The 17776-nt window shown below is 43.5% G+C and overlaps 1 protein-coding gene across 2 annotated transcripts in view; it reads right to left on the bottom strand.

Moving 5' to 3' along the window:
• Nucleotides 1-17776, bottom strand: part of MTMR10 (myotubularin related protein 10) — a 1193387-nt gene that overhangs the window by 905621 nt on the left and 269990 nt on the right. The gene's annotated exons all lie outside the window — the stretch shown is intronic.

Consider the following 17776-nt stretch of genomic DNA (forward strand, 5'->3'; position numbering starts at 1 on the left):
AAACATGGAACAGTGGTGTACCTTCCCAGGAGTGGCCGGCCTATAAAAATTACCCCAAGAGCACACCGATGACTCATCCAAGAGGTCACATAAGAACCCAGATCATCATCCAAGAGGTCACATAAGAACCCGGAACATCTAGAGAACTGCAGGCCTCACTTGCTCAGTTGAGATCAGTATTACTGACTCAACCATAAGAATGAGACTGGGCAAAAAGGCATGCATGGTAGAGTTCCAAGGCGAAAACCACTGCTGACCAAAAAGAACATAAAGGCTCGTCTCATTTTTGCCAAAAAACATCTCGATCCCAAAGACTTTTGGGAAAATATTCTGTGGACTGACAAAACAAAAGTTGGAACCTTTTGGGAGGTGTACATCCCGTTACATCAGGCGTAAAAGTAACAGCATTTCAGAAAAAGAACATCTTGCCAACAGTCAAACATGGTGGTGGCAGTGTGATGGTCTGGGGCTGCTTTGCTGCTTCTGGACCTGGACGACTTGCTGTGATTGATGGAACTACGAATTCTGCTCTCTACCAAAAAATCCTAAAGGAGAATGTCCGACCATCAGTTCGTGACCTCAAGCTGAAGCGCACATGGGTTCTGCAGCAAGACAATGATCCAAAACACACCAGCAAGTCCACCTCTGAATGGCTTAAAAAACAAAATGAAGGTTTTGGAGTGGCCTAGTCAAAGTTCAGACTTGAATCCAATTGAGATGCTGTGGCATAACCTTAAAAAGGTGGTTCATGCTCGGAAAAGTACAGTTGCGTATACTTACCATAAATGTAGATGTTCGAGTGTATTCACTGTTGCAGTCATCACATTTGGGTTATCTGCTTGCAGGTAGCCCTCAGTCGGCCTGATTAACAAAGTCTTGGGTCCTGTGTCAGTTGCTGTCCCTTCTTCCATGAAGTCAGGTCATCAGAGGTATGCAGCTGACGCCATTACATCAGTTTTTCTTATGCCAGATGTCAGGTGCCCCCCTAATAGGAAGCAACTAAATATAAATGTACAAATACATACCTCCAACAAAAAAGCAAATACACCAAAAAGGCTTTTAAGCATAGTAAAGGAAAGTAGAGTTATAGCCAAAATAAGTTAGGTGGCTGGAGGGAGGGTAACCAGGACTGCAACAGTGAATACACTCGAACATCTACATTTATGGTAACTGTACACAACTGTACTATGTTCTTCGTGTTTCACTGTTGCATTCATTACATTTGGGTACATTCCCAAAGCTATGGTTGGGAGGAGTAATTTATATAGCATTAGGGCCAGCTGTAAGGCCCTGTAAGACTGCAGTGGCAATGCCAGCTCTGGATTTAGAGAAAATTGGCAAATGATAATGCTTGGTGAAAGTATGTACAGAACTCCAGGTAGCAGCTTCTAGGATGTTCCTGGTAGGGACGTCTCCGAGAAAGGCTGTAGAGGTAGATGCAGCCCTGGTGGAGTGACGTCTGATCCTCTGGGGGATAGGTTTTCCATGGTGCTTATAGCAGAAATTAATGCAATGGCTTATCCATTTAGAAATGGTTTGCTTTGAAATAGCCTTCCCTTCTGCCCCTGCAGCAAATGCCACCAGCAGTTGTTCAGATTTTCTTCGAGGTTTAGTCCTGTCCAAGTAGAATCTAAGTAGTCTATGCACATCCAAAGAATGTAGAATCCATTCCCCTTTGTTCTGTGGAATGGAAAAGAAGGTTGGCAAATGAATGGACTGGTTAAGAACCACACTGGATACCACCTTGGGCATGAAGGATGGATTGGTTCTGAGGGACACCCTGTCCACAGGAAAGATGCTGAAAGGCTCCACTGCCATAAGGGCCTGTAATTCAGATACTCTTCTAGCTGAATTGATTGCTAAAAGGAAAGCTGTTTTCCAAGAAAGAAATTTAAGTCTGCAGTAGCAGCTGGCTCGAAAGGAGGTAGACTGAGTTTCTCCAAGACAAAGTTAAGGTCCCAGGCTGGGGTTGGAGCTCTCCTGGGTGGTCTCTAATTTTTGGCCCCTCTGTGGAACTGCTTGAACAGTGGATGAGAGAAGAGGGGAGGTTCTGTATTATAATGAGCTGAAATGGCTGAGGCATGGATTTTAATGGAGGAAAGAGACAGGCCCTTGTGAAGCATCTCAGTTAAGTATTGTAAAATCTGAGGTAAATTGGCTGCTACTGTGCTCATCCCTTGAGATTGGTTCCAGGCACAGAATCTTTTCCATTTTCCAGGCACAGAATCTTTTCCATTTTTCAGCATAAGATTTTGTAGTACTAGGCCTCCTTGCCTCTAAAATGATATCCATCACAGGTCTGCTGCGGGATGGTAAAGGAGAGATTAAGTAATTAGACAGGCTGCAAAATTCAGTGTTAGAAGCTGAGGGTGCAGAATCTGGTTCTCCTGCTGAGACAGCAGGGAAGGAGTCTGAGGCAGGTGCCATGGAGATAACCGACACACTATGCAGGAGGGGGTACCAGTGTTGGCGCGGCCAATCTGGAGCAATCAAAATCATCCTTGGTTTGTCCTGTTTGATTTTTAGTAGTACTTTGGAGAGCAGAGGCAGAGGGGGGAAGGCACAGACTGGTTTTCCTGAGCATCCACTTTCCAGGCTTGTTTGTGGGGAGTCCTTGTGCAAAATTTGTCCAATTGGTAGTTCTGGGGAGAGGCAAACAGGTCTATATCTGGGCTCCCCCATTTGCTTGTCAACATGTTGAAAGTCCTTGGTTCCAATTTCCACTTGTGTGGGTCCATGAGGTTTGTGCTTAGTCCGTCTGCCAGTGTATTTAATTTTAATGGCAGGAATTGAGCTTGTAGGTGCACTTGGTAGCTCAAGTCTGTGTTCCACAATGCCATGGCTAGTCTGCAGAGGGGGTATGAATGTGTACCCCCCTGCTTGTTTATGTACCACAGAACAGCGGTGTTGTCCATCTTTACCATTAGTTGTCCTGGAAGAATGTGAACCTTGAAGATGTCAGAGAATTCTGTACAGCTAACATTTCTTTCTGAATGATATGCAGGTGCATTTGACTTGGGTTCCATTTGCCCTGAATGCACTTCCCAGCCAGGTAAGCCCCCCATGCATAGTCTGAGTCCGTTTCTAGGGTTTGGGCAACAGGGGGTGGTGTGAAAGGTAGTCCCTTGTTTTAGTGGCAGGCCTCTGCCCATCAAAGGGACTCTAGGTGTAGGGCAAGGTATGATAGGAATCATTGTTTCTAGGTCCTGAGAATGTTGATACCATAGGCTTTTTAGATACCACTGTAGTTTCCTCATATGCAGTCTTGCATACGGAATTAGAAGAATGCAGGAGGCCATAAACCCCAAGGCTTATTTGTCTTGCAGATAGCAGGGTTTTGTGGCCACTTGTTTGAAGTAGGTTGTCAAATGAATTTGTTTCTCTGGCGTGAGGTAAGCCATCTGGGAAGTTGTATTCAAGCTTGCTCCCAGGAAAATAATTTGTTGACAGGGTACCAGGTGCGATTTCTTTTCGTTTATGGTGTACCCCAGACAAGTTAGACCCCTTTGTACAAAGGCCAGATGATTCAAAAGTATGTCCTGGCTTACTGCCTGAATTAGACAATCGTCCAGGTATGGGTATCTTTGAATATTTCTTTGCCTGCAAAATGCAATAACTGGAGCTAGGCACTTTGTGAATACCCTAGGCGCAGTAGATAAGACAAAGGGCAGTGCAGAGAACTGATAGTGCGTGTAGTCTGCTTTGAAGCATAGTTATCTTCTGTAAGATTCCCCGATTGGGATGTGCAGGTATGCATCTTTTAAATTTAGTGTTGCCAACCAGGCATCTTTGCCTAGCATAGGAAGTAATTGGTGAAGAGTCAGCATCTTGAATTTTGGAATCTCCAAAAAGGTGTTTAGAGTAGACAGGTCCAGGATAGGACGTCATGAATTGTCTTTTCTGGGTACCAGGAAAAGTCTCGAGTAGAAACCTTGTGCCTTTTCCACTTCTGGTACCAGTTTAATAGCCCCCCATGCTTAAGAGGGAAAGTACGTGTTTTTGGGCCTCTGCCCACTGATTTGGGGATAGGTCCAGCCACCCGCTTGGTGTTGGCAACATGTGGAAGTGAAATCTGTATCCCTGGGACACTATATTTAAAAACCCATTTGTCCTGGGTAAAGAGTTCCCAATTCTTTGCAAGAAGAGCAATCTTTCCCCCCAAAGGGGCAGTCAGTTGATAAGTGCTTGAACATTTTAAAAGGAAGTCATTGAGACAGTTTACCATGGGGGGAGTCTTATTATTCCCAGATTTGGAAGTGGAGGCCCCACACTGCTTAGTTCTGTGTCCCCCCTGGGACTAAAACCTGGGGTTTTTGCTGTGTCTAGGTTTGGCTTCAAGACGTGGAAGGGGCTGGAAAGGACCAATTCTTAGAGGGCCAGTGCCTAACAGTTTGCATAGATTTAGCTTTATCTTCCATCTTTTTAAGAACTTCCTCAGCCTTGTTGCCAAACAGGCAGTCCTGATTTAAAGGAGCATCCAACAATTTAGCTTTAACATGATCAGGCAAAGATTGCTCCTTAAGCCAAGCATGCCTTCTGAGCACAGACCCAGTAACAGCAGCCCTGCAAGAGGCCTCTAATGAATTAAAACCACATTGCAAAGTATGTTTTCCAACTTGTTCAGCAGAATGCATTACATCCCGTAATTCTTTATTTTGCACACAGTCAGAAATCATAATTTTCTGTTTAAGCAGTCCAATAACATGTTGCTGATACTTTAACATATGAAACTGGCAGTTTAAAGCCCTAATGACCAAGGTTGCAGAAGTGTAAACCTTCTTACCCCATCTATCCAGCACCCAAGAGTCTCTATTAGAAGGGGTAGGATTTTTAGAAGTAGAAGCCTTAATGCCCTTGGGCCCCTGTGAAATAATCTCTGGATCTGCAATAGGATTTTTAAAAAGGAACTTGTGAGACCTCAGGGACCCTGTAGTATCTGTCAGGTTTTCTGGGAGCAGGAGGCAGGGAATCAGGGGTCAAACTAGATTCCGAAAAAGCATCAGCAATGTCTAGTACAGGAGGAATAGCTAAAGGCCTCTGCTGAGGTAGGAGAAGGAAATCCCTAAGCCTCTTTTTTGAATCAGAAAAATCCTGGCTTTTCCAGTGGAAATGCTCTCTTACAGTATGTAAGGTTTCTTAAAAAGAAAAATCCTCAGGAGGGGAAGCAGAGGGAATGGAGTCCTCTGCATCAGAATCTTCATAAGTAGGTAAGGGCAAATCCAGATCACAAGAATCAGAAAAAACAGAATCCTGATCAGTAGATTCATAATCAACTTCAGTCCTAGGGCTCTTAGAAGGGGGGGGGGGTGGCTACCCCTGATAGTTATTAGATCTTCAGCCATTCTTATTTGTTTTTTTAGGTATAGAGGCCTGAGCATGTGGCCTGGGTGTCGGGTTTTTAGGCATGGATCAAGATTTAGGCCTAAGTAAAGGAGGTGGTGTCTATTTAATATGCAAGTCCGTAGGCCTGAATACACCCTCAGAAGCCAGTGCCTGCCCAGGGGCTCTGGACCCATCCAAGGTAGACACATCTGCAGGTTCCATAGTTGAGGAATCTCGCAGCATACCGGACTCAGAATGGGTCTCAGTAGAGGTCTGCGAATCAGAAGTAGCGGGTATCAGGGGCTGTGAAAGCACCTCACTGAGTACCAGCGAATGGCTTGGGAGAAGCGTCGGTAGTTTTTGACCTCGGCGGCCTGTCTCTGTCTTTGCATTTTTTTGGAATCCCGGTAGTTGGATGGCTAACCGACGACATTTCTGGATAATTAAACCGAGAACTGAAATATTTAGAGGCGAAAATATACCACGATGGATATTGTGCTGATTAAATAAAGCACAAAACTGACAGCAAGGTACGTCGTGGTCAGGGCCTAGGCAAGGAATACAGTACGAATGAAAATCTTTATGAGGTATTTGCTTTCCACAAGTAATGCAATTATTAACTTTTACTGACATCGGTAAGGAGCAAGAAAAAGTTTCCCCAATGGGGTTACTTAGCTTTAGTTGAAGACTTCGGTTCTGAAACTCAAAAACTTGGAAAAGTACAGTTTTGTACCTACCATAAATGTAGATGTTAGAGTGTAAACACTGCTGCAGTCATTACACTTGTGTTATCCTGCCGTCAGGCGGTCCCGCAATCAGCCAGAGTTCCAAAGTCCTCCCTGACGTCAGTGTGACAGGGGTATATAAGATGCAGCCAACGCCATTTTCTTCAGTTTTTCTTGCCCCAGATGTCAGGTGCCCCCAAATAGGTAGGCAATTCAAACTGCTAGTAAAATATACAAAAGAAAAGCAAACAACCATTTTTAGTTACCAGCAAATGCTCCCCATAGATAATAAAGGGTAGATGACCTAGGTAAGTACCAGAAAGTAAGAGGGGAAGGAGGGAGGGTAACCTGGACTGCAGCAGTGTTTACACTCGAACATCTACATTTATGGTAGGTACAAAGCTGTACTATGTTCATCGTGTTACACTGCTGCAGTCACCACACTTGGGTGGAATCCCAAAGCTAAGGTAGGGAGGCTGGATCTATAAGGCATTAGTGGTGGCTATAAGGCCCTGCAGTACAGCAGTGGCGAAGCCAGGTCTGGATTTGGAGTATAAAGGCAAATGGTAATGTTTGGTGAAGGTATGCACAGAACTCCATGTTGCTGCCTCCAAAATATCCTTGGTAGGTACTCCTCTGAGGTAGGCAGTTGAAGTGGCTGTTGGCCTGGTGGAGTGAGATCTAATGCTGCTAGGTACAGGTTTCCCATGGTGGGTATAGCAGAAATGTATACAGTGTCCTATCCATTTTGAAATAGTCTGCTTTGAAATGGCTTTTCCCTGTGCTCCTGCAGCATATGCTACCAATAATTGCTCAGATTTTCTGAAAGCTTTGGTTTTGTCCAAGTAGAAGCGTAACTGTCTGTGAATGTCCAAAGAATGTAGTAGTCTCTCCCCTTTGTTCTGTGGTTTTGGATAAAATGTTGGCAAGTGAATAGTTTGGTTTAGAGCCACACTTGATACCACCTTTGGCATAAACGTAGGGTTAGTTCTTAAAGACACCCTGTCCTGGTGGAAGATGAGGAAAGGTTCCACTGCCATTAGTGCCTGTAATCCTGAAACTCTTCATGCTGATGTTATTGCCAGTAGCAGAGCAGTTTTCCAAGAGATGTATTTTAATTCTGCTGTGTTAGATGGCACAAAAGGAGGTAAAGTTAATTTTTCCAAAACAAAGTTGAGGTCCCAAATTGGTGTCGGTGCTCTACGGGACGGTCTTATGTTTTTAGCCCCTCTGAGGTACTGTTTGAGCAAACTATTAGAAAAATTGGTGTATCCGTGTTGTAATGAGCAGAGATAGCCGAGGCGTGGATCTTGATGGATGAAAAAGAGAGGCCCTTGTCCAACATCTCAGTTAAGTATTGAAGTATCTGAGGAATGTTTGGGACAAGAGGGTCAAGGCTGTGCACTTGGTTCCAGGCACAGAATCTTTTCCATTTATCCGAGTATGCTTTCCTGGTGCTAGGCCTTCTGGCCTCCAGAATGACATCCATAACAGCTTTGGAGAGAGGCATTGCTTGCTTGACTAAGGAATTTTCCATGCAGCTAGATTTAAGGTCTTTAGCTGGCTGTGAAGTATCTGATTGTTGTGCTGTGTCAGCAACTGTGGGATTTGTGGCAAAATCCAAGGTGGTTCTTGTGCTAAGTTCTTTAAGATTGGGTAACAGTGCTGGCATGGCCAGTCTGGTGCAATCAGGATCATTTTTGGCACTTCTTGCCTGGCTTTTACAAGTACCTTTGGAAGGAGAGGTAGTTTTTTCCAGCTGAATGAGAGGGCATCCACTTTCCATGCTTGTGGATGGTAGCTCCTTGTGCAGAATTTCTGTAATTGGCAGTTCTTTGGGGAAGCAAACAGATCTATGTCCGGGCTCCACCATTTTTGTGCTATCATTCTGAATATTTGTGGGTTCAGTTCTCATTCGTGTGGGTCCATAATGTTTCTGCTTAGGTCGTCTGCCAGTGTGTATATCTCTCCTGGCAGGAATTGTGCTTGCAGATGAACTTGGTAGTTTAGAGCTGTATTCCACAAGGTCATGGATTGTCTGCAGAGGGGGTAGGAGTGAGTGCCCCCTTGCTTGTTTATGTACCACATAACTGTGGTGTTGTCTGTCTTTAGTAGTAATTGTCCTGGATGCAGCAGGTCCTTGAAAGCTATAATTGCATTTTGTACAGCTAGCATCTCTTTTTGATTGATGTGGAGATGTCTTTGCTCTGTGGGCCACTCGCCCTGGATACATTTTCCTGCCATGTGTGCTCCCCAGGCATAATCCGATGCATCTGTTGTCAGTGTTTGCCTGGCTGTGGGTTGAGTGAAAGGCTGTCCCTTGTTGAGGTGACAAGCTTGAGCCCACCATCAAAACTCCTGTTGCAGGCAAGGAATTAGTGGTATAACTGTTTCCAAACTTTGACAGTGTTGAGACCATATGCTCTTTAGGTACCATTGTAGTTTCCTCATATGCAGTCTGGCATATGGAATTAGTAGTATGCAAGATGCCATGTAGCCCAAGGCCTGCAGAATTTTTCTTGCAGGGATTTGGGTCTTTGTTGCCATTAAATGAAAATATTGAGTCAGTTTGTCCTTGCTTGTCTGGCATGAGATAAGCCATCTGGGCCGTTGTGTTCAAGCTGGCACCCAGGAATATTATCTGTTGTGAGGGCACTAGTTTTGATTTCTTTTCGTTTACTGTGTACCCCAGGCAACTTAACTTTTTTACGTATGCCAAATGCTTTAGTAGAATGTCCTTGCTCTCTGCTTGAATCAGGCAGTCGTCCAGGTATGGACAAATTTGAATTCCTTTTTGCCTGCAAAATGCAATTACTGGTGCCAAGCACTTTGTGAAGACCCTGGGCGCAGTAGATAAGCCAAAGGGCAGTGCAGAGAATTGGTAATACTTTGAGCCAGCCTTAAATCTGAGGTATCTTCTGCATGATTGCCTGATTGGGACATGCAGGTATGCCTCTTTTAGGTCTAAAGTTACGAGCCAAGCCTTGTTGCCCAGCATGGGCAGAAGCTGCTGTAAGGTCAACATCTTGAATTTTGGTATATCCAGGAAAGTGTTTACAATAGATAGGTCCAGTATTGGTCTCCATGCTTTGTCCTTTCTGGGTACCAAGAACAGTCTTGAGTAAAATCCTTGTCCCTGTTCTTGCTGTGGCACTTGTTGAATAGCCCTCATGTCCATGAGAGCAGCGACTTGTTTTTGAGCCTCTGCCCATTGATTTTTTGGCAGGTCTGGCCAACCATTTGCCCTTGGCAGGGTATGGAAATGAAACTTGTAGCCTTGTGACACTATGTCTAGAACCCATTTGTCCTGGGTTACAATGTGCCAATTTTAAGAAAAAAAGTGCTATTTTTCCCCCTAAGGGTGCTGCCAGAAGATAAGTGCTTGGTGCAGGCAGGGGGAAGTCATTGGGACCGTTTCCTGTATGGTTGTGATTTGTCTTCTCCACCTTTGGAGGTAGAAGCACTCCACTGCTTAGACCTGTAGGAACCTTGCGGCTGTGATCTGCCTTCTAGGGTGTGTGGATCTGCCCCCTTTGAGGTCTGTCTGAGACTAGAAAGGACCAATTTTTTGTAGACCAGTGTCTGCTAAATCTAGGTGGCTGTACCTGTAAGAAATCCTTGACCGTTTGCATAGATTTAGCTTTGTCCTCCATTTTCTTAACACCAAACAAGGTATCATGTTGTAAAGGAGCATCTAATAATTTTGCTTTAACATGGTCAGGCAGATTTTGTTCCTTTAACCAAGCATGCCTCCTAATGACAGAACCTGTAACAGCGGCCCTGCAGGAGGACTCCAGTGAATCAAACCCACATTGCAAAGCATGCTTTCCAACTTGTTCAGCTGCATGCAATAAATCCTGCATTTCTTTGTTTCCTGCACATTCAGAATTTGCCATAATTTTCTGTTTAAGCAGTGTCATGATATATTGCTGATATTTGAGCATATGAAACTGACAGTTTAAGGCCCTTATAGTCAAAGTAGCAGATGTGTAAATCTTTTTTCCCCATCTATCCAGTGCCCTAGAATCCCTGTCAGAGGGGGTAGGGGTTTTTGCAGTAAAAGCCCTGACCCCTTTCGGACCCTGAGAAATAGTTTCTGGGTCTGCAGTAGGGTTTTTGAAAAGGAATTTATGAGAGTCAGGGACACTGTAGTATCTGTTCGGCTTAACAGGAGCTGGAGGTAAGGAGTCAGGGGTCAGACTAGACTCCAAGAACATATCATCTACAATGTCTAACACAGGTGGAATAGCTAGAGGCCTGTGCTGAGATAGTAAAAGGAAGTCCCTGAGCCTTTTCTTAGATTCTGAAAAATCTTGGCTCTCCCAGTGGAATTGCTCCCTCATGGTATGCAAGGTTTCCCCAAAAGAGTAGTCCTCAGGAGGAGAAGCTGAAGGAATTGATTCTTCAGCACCAAATCCTCATAGGGGGAAAGAGAATATTCCTGATCAGAAGAGGAATCAGAAGAAATGGAAACCTGATCTGAAGATTCATAGTCTGTCTCTTGCCTAGACCTTTTAACAGGAGGGGGATGGGAATCCCTGATCAAGGTAATTAAGTCTTCGGCCATTTTGAGCATCTGTTTTTTGGGCATGGAGGCCTGTCCTTGTGGCTGGTGAACTTGTTTCTTTGCCTTTAAAGGTGTTTTAGCCTTTGTCTTTGAAGTCGGTTTAATATATAATTGTTTGGGTCTGAATACACCCTCAGAAGCAGATGCCTGCTCAGCGGCGCCGGACCCATCTGAGGGAATAATCTCAGAGGCTCCAGTAACTTGAGTTTCCAGCAGCCTGGCCGACTCCACGTGAGAGAAGGTAGCGGCCTGCGACTCTAAAGTAGACAGCGTCAGGGGCTGCGAAAGCACTTCACTGAGGACCAGCGAACCGGCGACTTGCTTAGGAGAAGCTTCGTCAGTTTTGGACCTCGGTTGCCTGTCTTTTTCTTTTCGTTTTTTGTGAACTCTGGTAGTTGGATGGCTATCCGACGACATTGTATAATAAAATCTTCGCCCAAAATAGCTTAATGCAAATTCGTACTGACGCTTAATAGTGTGTTGGTTAAATCTAGCACAAAACCGACAACTAGCAACGTCGTGGTCAGGGCCTAGGCAAGGAATACAGTAAGAATGAAAGTCCTTATGAGGTATTTGCTTCCCACAAGAAATACAATTAAGTTTTTCTGACATCTGTCTGAAGCAAGAAAAAAGTTTCCCCAATGGGGTACATACCTTTTAATGAAGACTTCAGATCTGAAACTCGAACACGAAAATCTCGGGAGTCTTGCGAACTGCTTCAGCTTCGGGCACCGCGCGGCAAGAAAGACTAAATAAAATGGAGTCAGTTGCATCTTTTATACCCCTGATGACCTGACGTCAGGGAACAGGAGACAGCAACCGACGCAGGACCCAAGACTTTGGAATTCAGGCCGACTGAGGGCAACCTGCCAGCAGAACAACCCAAATGTAATGACTGCAACCGTGAAACACGAAGAACATCTTGCCTTTGGTGCAGAAGGCTAGGAGTTCTATTCCTGGACTAGGAAGACTGACTGCTGACATGGGGGGAGGGTTGCTGCACTTTTGAGTAGGTCGTCTTTAAATGAGATGTTAAACCGAGGTCTCAAATGCTCGATCAAAATCCCATGGTACCTACTGACAAGAGTAGACTATTCATATTTTTACATATTTACAATATTTACATATTTTAAACTTCAATACATTGATATTTCCATTTTAAGTACTTACCCACAACATAAAATCATATTTTTCCAGTATTTTTGTCAATGTCCCGTTTCCTTTGTATTTGAGGTCATTAGCTGTCTTTCATTCCATATAGTCCATGTTGCATAGAATATGATTGTCTATTTTCTTAGATTTCTTAGTTTCTTAGCTAAAAGAGTAGGGGAGGTTCCCCATTGAAATGGCCAAACTTCCCCTAGTAGTATCAATGCCACCTTGGGTCTCCCTTGAAGAAAGACCACTAGCATAGTAGGGGTTAACCTGGTCAACAAAGAAAAATAAAAAAAAAATAACTATCTGTTAGCACCACAATTCAATAACAATGGACTTGCACTTGAACACATGAAGGCTGAAAATGGCTTGTACCTTCTTCAATTCTCACAATGAGAAACCTTTTTCACCTTAAAGGACAACCAAACCCACAGACTCAAAAAACATGTTTATTTCATCATGGTTTGGTGTTTCCTACATTTTAACACCACTCTGTGACTATTTAGAGCTTTTGAGATATTTTTATACACAATTTCTGACTCTGACTACATGGGGTCTGGTATCTTGAAATAATTCTTATTGTTTAGTCTGCCTCTAAGTATCCCAGAATGCATTATCTGTCTCCAGAAAAATAGCATCATGCCTGCCACTTTTTCCCAAAAGCTCCTGCCAGTGCACTGATTTTACAGGCATTCACTGCTGTGTTATAGTCACCTACTTTTGGTTAAAATGTTATCCTTTTTCAATGACTACTTCAAACACAAGCAATGCAATTGCTACAGAACAGAACTAAAAAGTACATTTTATTGCTCTTTCTTCTTAGAAATGCTAACTTGATTTCTTTTCTGAAGGCTGAAATCTAGTTCTTCAAGGTATCTCCCCTCCCTCTTCACATCTACCTTCCCTAGCTGTCAAAGAGCTAAGGGTAATTTGACCCATTATCTGCATGAGACTGACAGCTCACAGCAGGTGACCAGACTAATGTACTGTTTTCTTGTCAGCCTTTCCTTCTTTAGAGTGGGAGACTTTTTTTTTTGTTGCACTCCTCCAGTCAAAATTAAAACCAAGCTCCACAGCATTGGGAATAATCACTGCTTTGCATAGCATCAAACTCCCACTTATTTTTCCTTCCTGTTTGGTTAAATAGCTAACAAATGATACACTATAAACATGAAATATTCAAGATTCAAACCTTTTCCCTGAGCCTGGAATACTAATGGAAGCAACAGTCAGGGTAAAACAGAAATGCACAGATATTCAAGGCCCCCCCCACTTACACATACACTGCCACATATTGCCAAACGTACACCAAAGTATTACATGAGCATTTATATAGTTGCATGGAATCCGGAATACCAGACCGGATAAAATCATACTCCTCAAGAAGAGTACACCTGTGTGGTGGATATCTACAATAACTAAAGTTTATAATGAAAGGGAAGCAATTGTTGTCCAGGGCCAAGGAGGAGCAGGTGACTAACTGGAAGGATTCTCTGCTTAGCCTGAACAAGCAACAGCACTTTTGAAATCTTACAAAGTCAAGTTATAGTCGAAACTGCCCACATCTAGTAATGACAATTATAAGGCTTTCACATATATCCGCATTCTCAAGGGAAGCACCCACATCAACCTGGAACTGGTGTTCCAGGACACCACATACAAACCCTGTCGATACAGCCAACCTGCTGGCAGACTGTTTAAGTGAAAACTTTACTCATCTGCCCTCCCCAAACATCAGTCAACACAGGACATCGACCGCACCTGCCACTCGCCTCATTCATCGCTAGGAAACCAGACATCGCAGCCCTCTCAAGGCTAAGAAATTTATCCTCCATGGGATCTGAAAACATCACAGCATGCATCCAACATGGACTCAGCAAGGCACTTGGCAGCACCAGTACGCACCCGTATTCAAACAAAACCAGAGTACTGGCTTCGTCCCAGCCTAGTGGAGGACAGCTACTGTTACCCATATGCAGAAAGGTGCATCATCCAAAGAGCCAGGAAATTTTAGACCCATCAGCCAAACTAGCCTGATCTGCAAGCCCATGGAGCAGATCGGATACCTCATTAAGGACAATGGTAACCTCCTAACACGCGATCCCATACAGTTCGGTTTGTCAAGAGGAGATCCTGCCTGTTACATTGGGCTGTCTTCTTTGAGCCAACCAGCACTACACAGAGATAATAACCCACACTACTAGGAGCTGCAATAATACAGGCAATCCAAAAAAAAAAAAAAAAAGAGATACCAAATCATTAAACCACAAACCTCCATACAACTCAAATAAACACCGTTTATAAGAGGGCGTGTCACTCCACTCAATGTAATCAGTAAATACAGTGTGCAAGTTACAAAGTTCAAAGTCATGCCCAACCATCAGGCAATAGTAACACAACTAAGACAACAGCACCACAAAGGAGAAGACTATGAACACATGCCCCTGTTATGATGTAATACAGAGCTATAGACCATAAACTATTCTATCACCATTACTCCTTGTAGAATAACTACGACTGCTACAATCTTAATCCAAAGCACCTTGCACACACACAGACTTGCCCCGTGCTTGCACACACTTGCCCTGTGCTTGCATTCTCACACACACACACACACACACACACACACACACACACACACACACACACATGCCTCTTGCTTGCATTCACACATACACCTGGTCTCCTGCTTGCATGCGCACACACGCTTGGCCCCCTGCTTGCATACACACACACACACACACACACACACACTTGGCCCACTGCTTGCATGCACACACACACTTGGCCCCTGCTTGCATGCACACACACACACAAACACACACACACACACACACACACACACACACACACTTGCTTGCTTGCATTCACATACACGCACGTTTGCTTTGCAACAGCAAATAAAACCACTACAGCAAAACAAAATAAGTGATATCCTGCCAAAAAAAAGCCTATGAATTTAGCAATGCAGAGCTCTTAGAAACAAGTCCACACTTGAAATAAGAAGGCTATTGCTAGATCTACATAAAAACACCAAACGCCGCATAATAACCCTCAAGCCAAGAAGCAAATCGCTATTTTGTTGTACAAATATGTCCCTGTTCTTGCATCATACCCTGTAGTCACCTTCCACCTACAGAAGCACACATGCACTTCCCCATACAACATTTTCCTGCATTCACACAAACTAGGCACTCAGAGAGAGACACACACACACACTTGGCCTCCTGCTTGCATGCACACACACACTTGGCCCCCTCCTTGCATGCACACACACTTGGCCCCCTCCTTGCATGCACACACACTTGCCCCCTGCTTGCATTCACAAACACACACACACTTGGCCCCCCACTTGCAGGTGCACACACACACTTGCCCCTTGCTTGCATTCACACACACATATACTTGCCCCCCTTGCTTGCATTCACACACACATACACTTGCCCCTGCCTGCATTCACACACACGCACGTTTGCTTTGCAACAGCAAATAAAACCACTACTGCAAAAAGAATTAAGTGATATCCTGCCAAAAAAAAGCCTATGAATTTAGCAATGTAGAGCTCTTAGAAACAAGCCCACACTTGAAATAAGAAGGCTATCGCTAGATCTACATAAAAACGCCAAACACCGCATACTAACCCTCAAGCTAAGAAGCAAATCACTACTATTTTGTTGTACAAATATGTCCCTGTTTTTGCATCATACCCTGTAGTCACCTTCCACCTACAGAAGCACACATGCACTTCCTTGTACAACATTTTCTTGCATTCACACAAACTAGGCACTCAAAGACACACACATGGCCCACAGCATTCGCGCACATACAACAAAACAAAGGCATGTAAATATGCAGCATGATACTTGCATACGAGAGAGAAAGTCAGAATTGCAGTCAAACTCGTCTGAACATTGTGAACGGCTGCATGAAACACAAACAAGCATGGGAAACGGAAGGCAACACACACACAGACAAGCAAACGCAGAACTGAGGGTTAATAAGATGCCAGTAATACCACCAAAAAATGGCACTAGACAAAAAAGAAACGAGCAGCAGCAGTAATGAATAACCAGGGCATCTATATAACCCAACAGCAGCAATACATGGTACAAAAAAGCAAGGCTAGCATTGAAAATCTGCAGCAGCGTACAATAGTGATGCACGTGGCACCTCACAAACAGAAAGCATGAACTCTACTTTTAAGGCAATGGGCAGCACATAATATTAGAGGAAAATACATTTATATATATAAAAAAAATCTAATTATTCTGACCATCAGAAACCAACAGGAAGAAATCGGCAAGACTACTTTCAATGCAGCATTCCTCTGGGCAGCATGGGACGTAGGAAACCAGAAGGCAGCATTCATACATATAAACATGCATCGAATGAAGACGCCAGCATTAGATACAAAACAGAACCTAGCAGCAGCAGTAACAAATAATCATCAATATAACACAAAAGCAGCAAACACAAAAGAACTAGGCTAAGCTCTAAAAAGTTGGCAGCAGCATATAATATTGAAGCATGTGGTAGGTACCCTCACAAACAGAAAGCATAAACTATATCACTATGCACTGAGAAACTCGGGACCCTAAATTTCATGGCTAGGAATGCATACAAACAGGGGCTCTTAAGACTTACCTTACCAACGAAGTACAAAAATGCAAGAGAAGATACAGGCAATCCAAACTTTCCAGAAGTTCCTCAAACGAATGCACTCGACAGGATACACTTACAATAAAAAAGGAGTTCCACATAGCACCAGCTAGTTTTTATTAGGTTAAGAGTGGGCTGGGCAAGGCAGCTCTGACATCACAATGTGGGAGGTCCACTGGCTCTTCTACACAGCATGCAAATCAGGCAGTGCTTACGTCATTTTGGGGGAGGAAACGTCCCGGTAACTACAGCAAGAGCTCTGGCAGATGAGATATCATAATTTAAGAGCCAGCTAGAGGATTTTCAGCTTGGTTTTCACATTGAAAGTAAAAGAGTAAGGAACAGTTGAGTGGATTACTTTTTAAAGCTGCGGTTTTGATTTTTTGAGGCTGTATCAACTAACAGGGACTAAAAGAGACAGCAGGTTAAGCAATCTTCTTGAATATCTCGTTGTCCTTTAAAAGGAGCAAAACCACTACAGAAACCCAGAACAAACGGGGGCAGGATAACAAACTGCTATATTTACTCAATCTGTGAACTGCACGTTTGGCTGGTCCATGAACCTTTATATATAAAAAAAAAAAACAACCTGGAATAGCAAAGCACTATATAGAAAAACACCTCTAGCTGTTAGGCCAGTCATAGCAAACCTTTTGTGCTAAGTGTGTCAAAGACTAGGAAAATACCTATCTTGACTCTGCTGGCATATCAGCCTACCCCCTGAACAAGAGAGAAACAATTCTTTACATATTCATTTATTTAAGAAAATACAGTCCAATTGTGTGTGTTGCTGTGTATTACAAAAGTAAAAGAAAAATCAGTGACTTACAATATAGAACAATATCCGCACTGAAAATTGGGCTTAAAATAGTGCACCAAAAATGTACCCTAGTTTTAATAGCAACTTTGAAATGAAAAAAAATATGGAACACACTGCATTCGATTTAATTAACATCAATGAATGTCTTTTTTGTTGCTGAGTTTTAATAAATAAGTGCAGGGTCACATATTTCTTGTATTTTTGTTCATTCAGTTTCTTTGGTAAGTTGGGTGTTGGTGAATACTGGTGCGACACCCAAAACATTGCAATATGTCACCTTTGACACGTGTCATAGGTTCGCCATGACTGTATTAGGCTAATGATTCTAAGGGGACTTGTTAAGTCTAGCCATGCTTCCCGACAATCAAACACTGTACTTTTTGTGTTTGTAAGGCAAATATCTTAACCGGTACATCAACCCCCAAACAGGAGGAAGAGGCTGGCTTGTACAAATGCTGCAATGATTCTCTCTCAAAGATCTAATGTCAAGATGATAGCCTCACTTCAACTGTATCAACTTACTGTGAG

The sequence above is a fragment of the Protopterus annectens genome, chromosome 7.part1 (genome assembly GCF_019279795.1).
Source record: "Protopterus annectens isolate FY-2018-M chromosome 7.part1, PAN1.0, whole genome shotgun sequence".
Classification (NCBI taxonomy): domain Eukaryota; kingdom Metazoa; phylum Chordata; order Ceratodontiformes; family Protopteridae; genus Protopterus; species Protopterus annectens.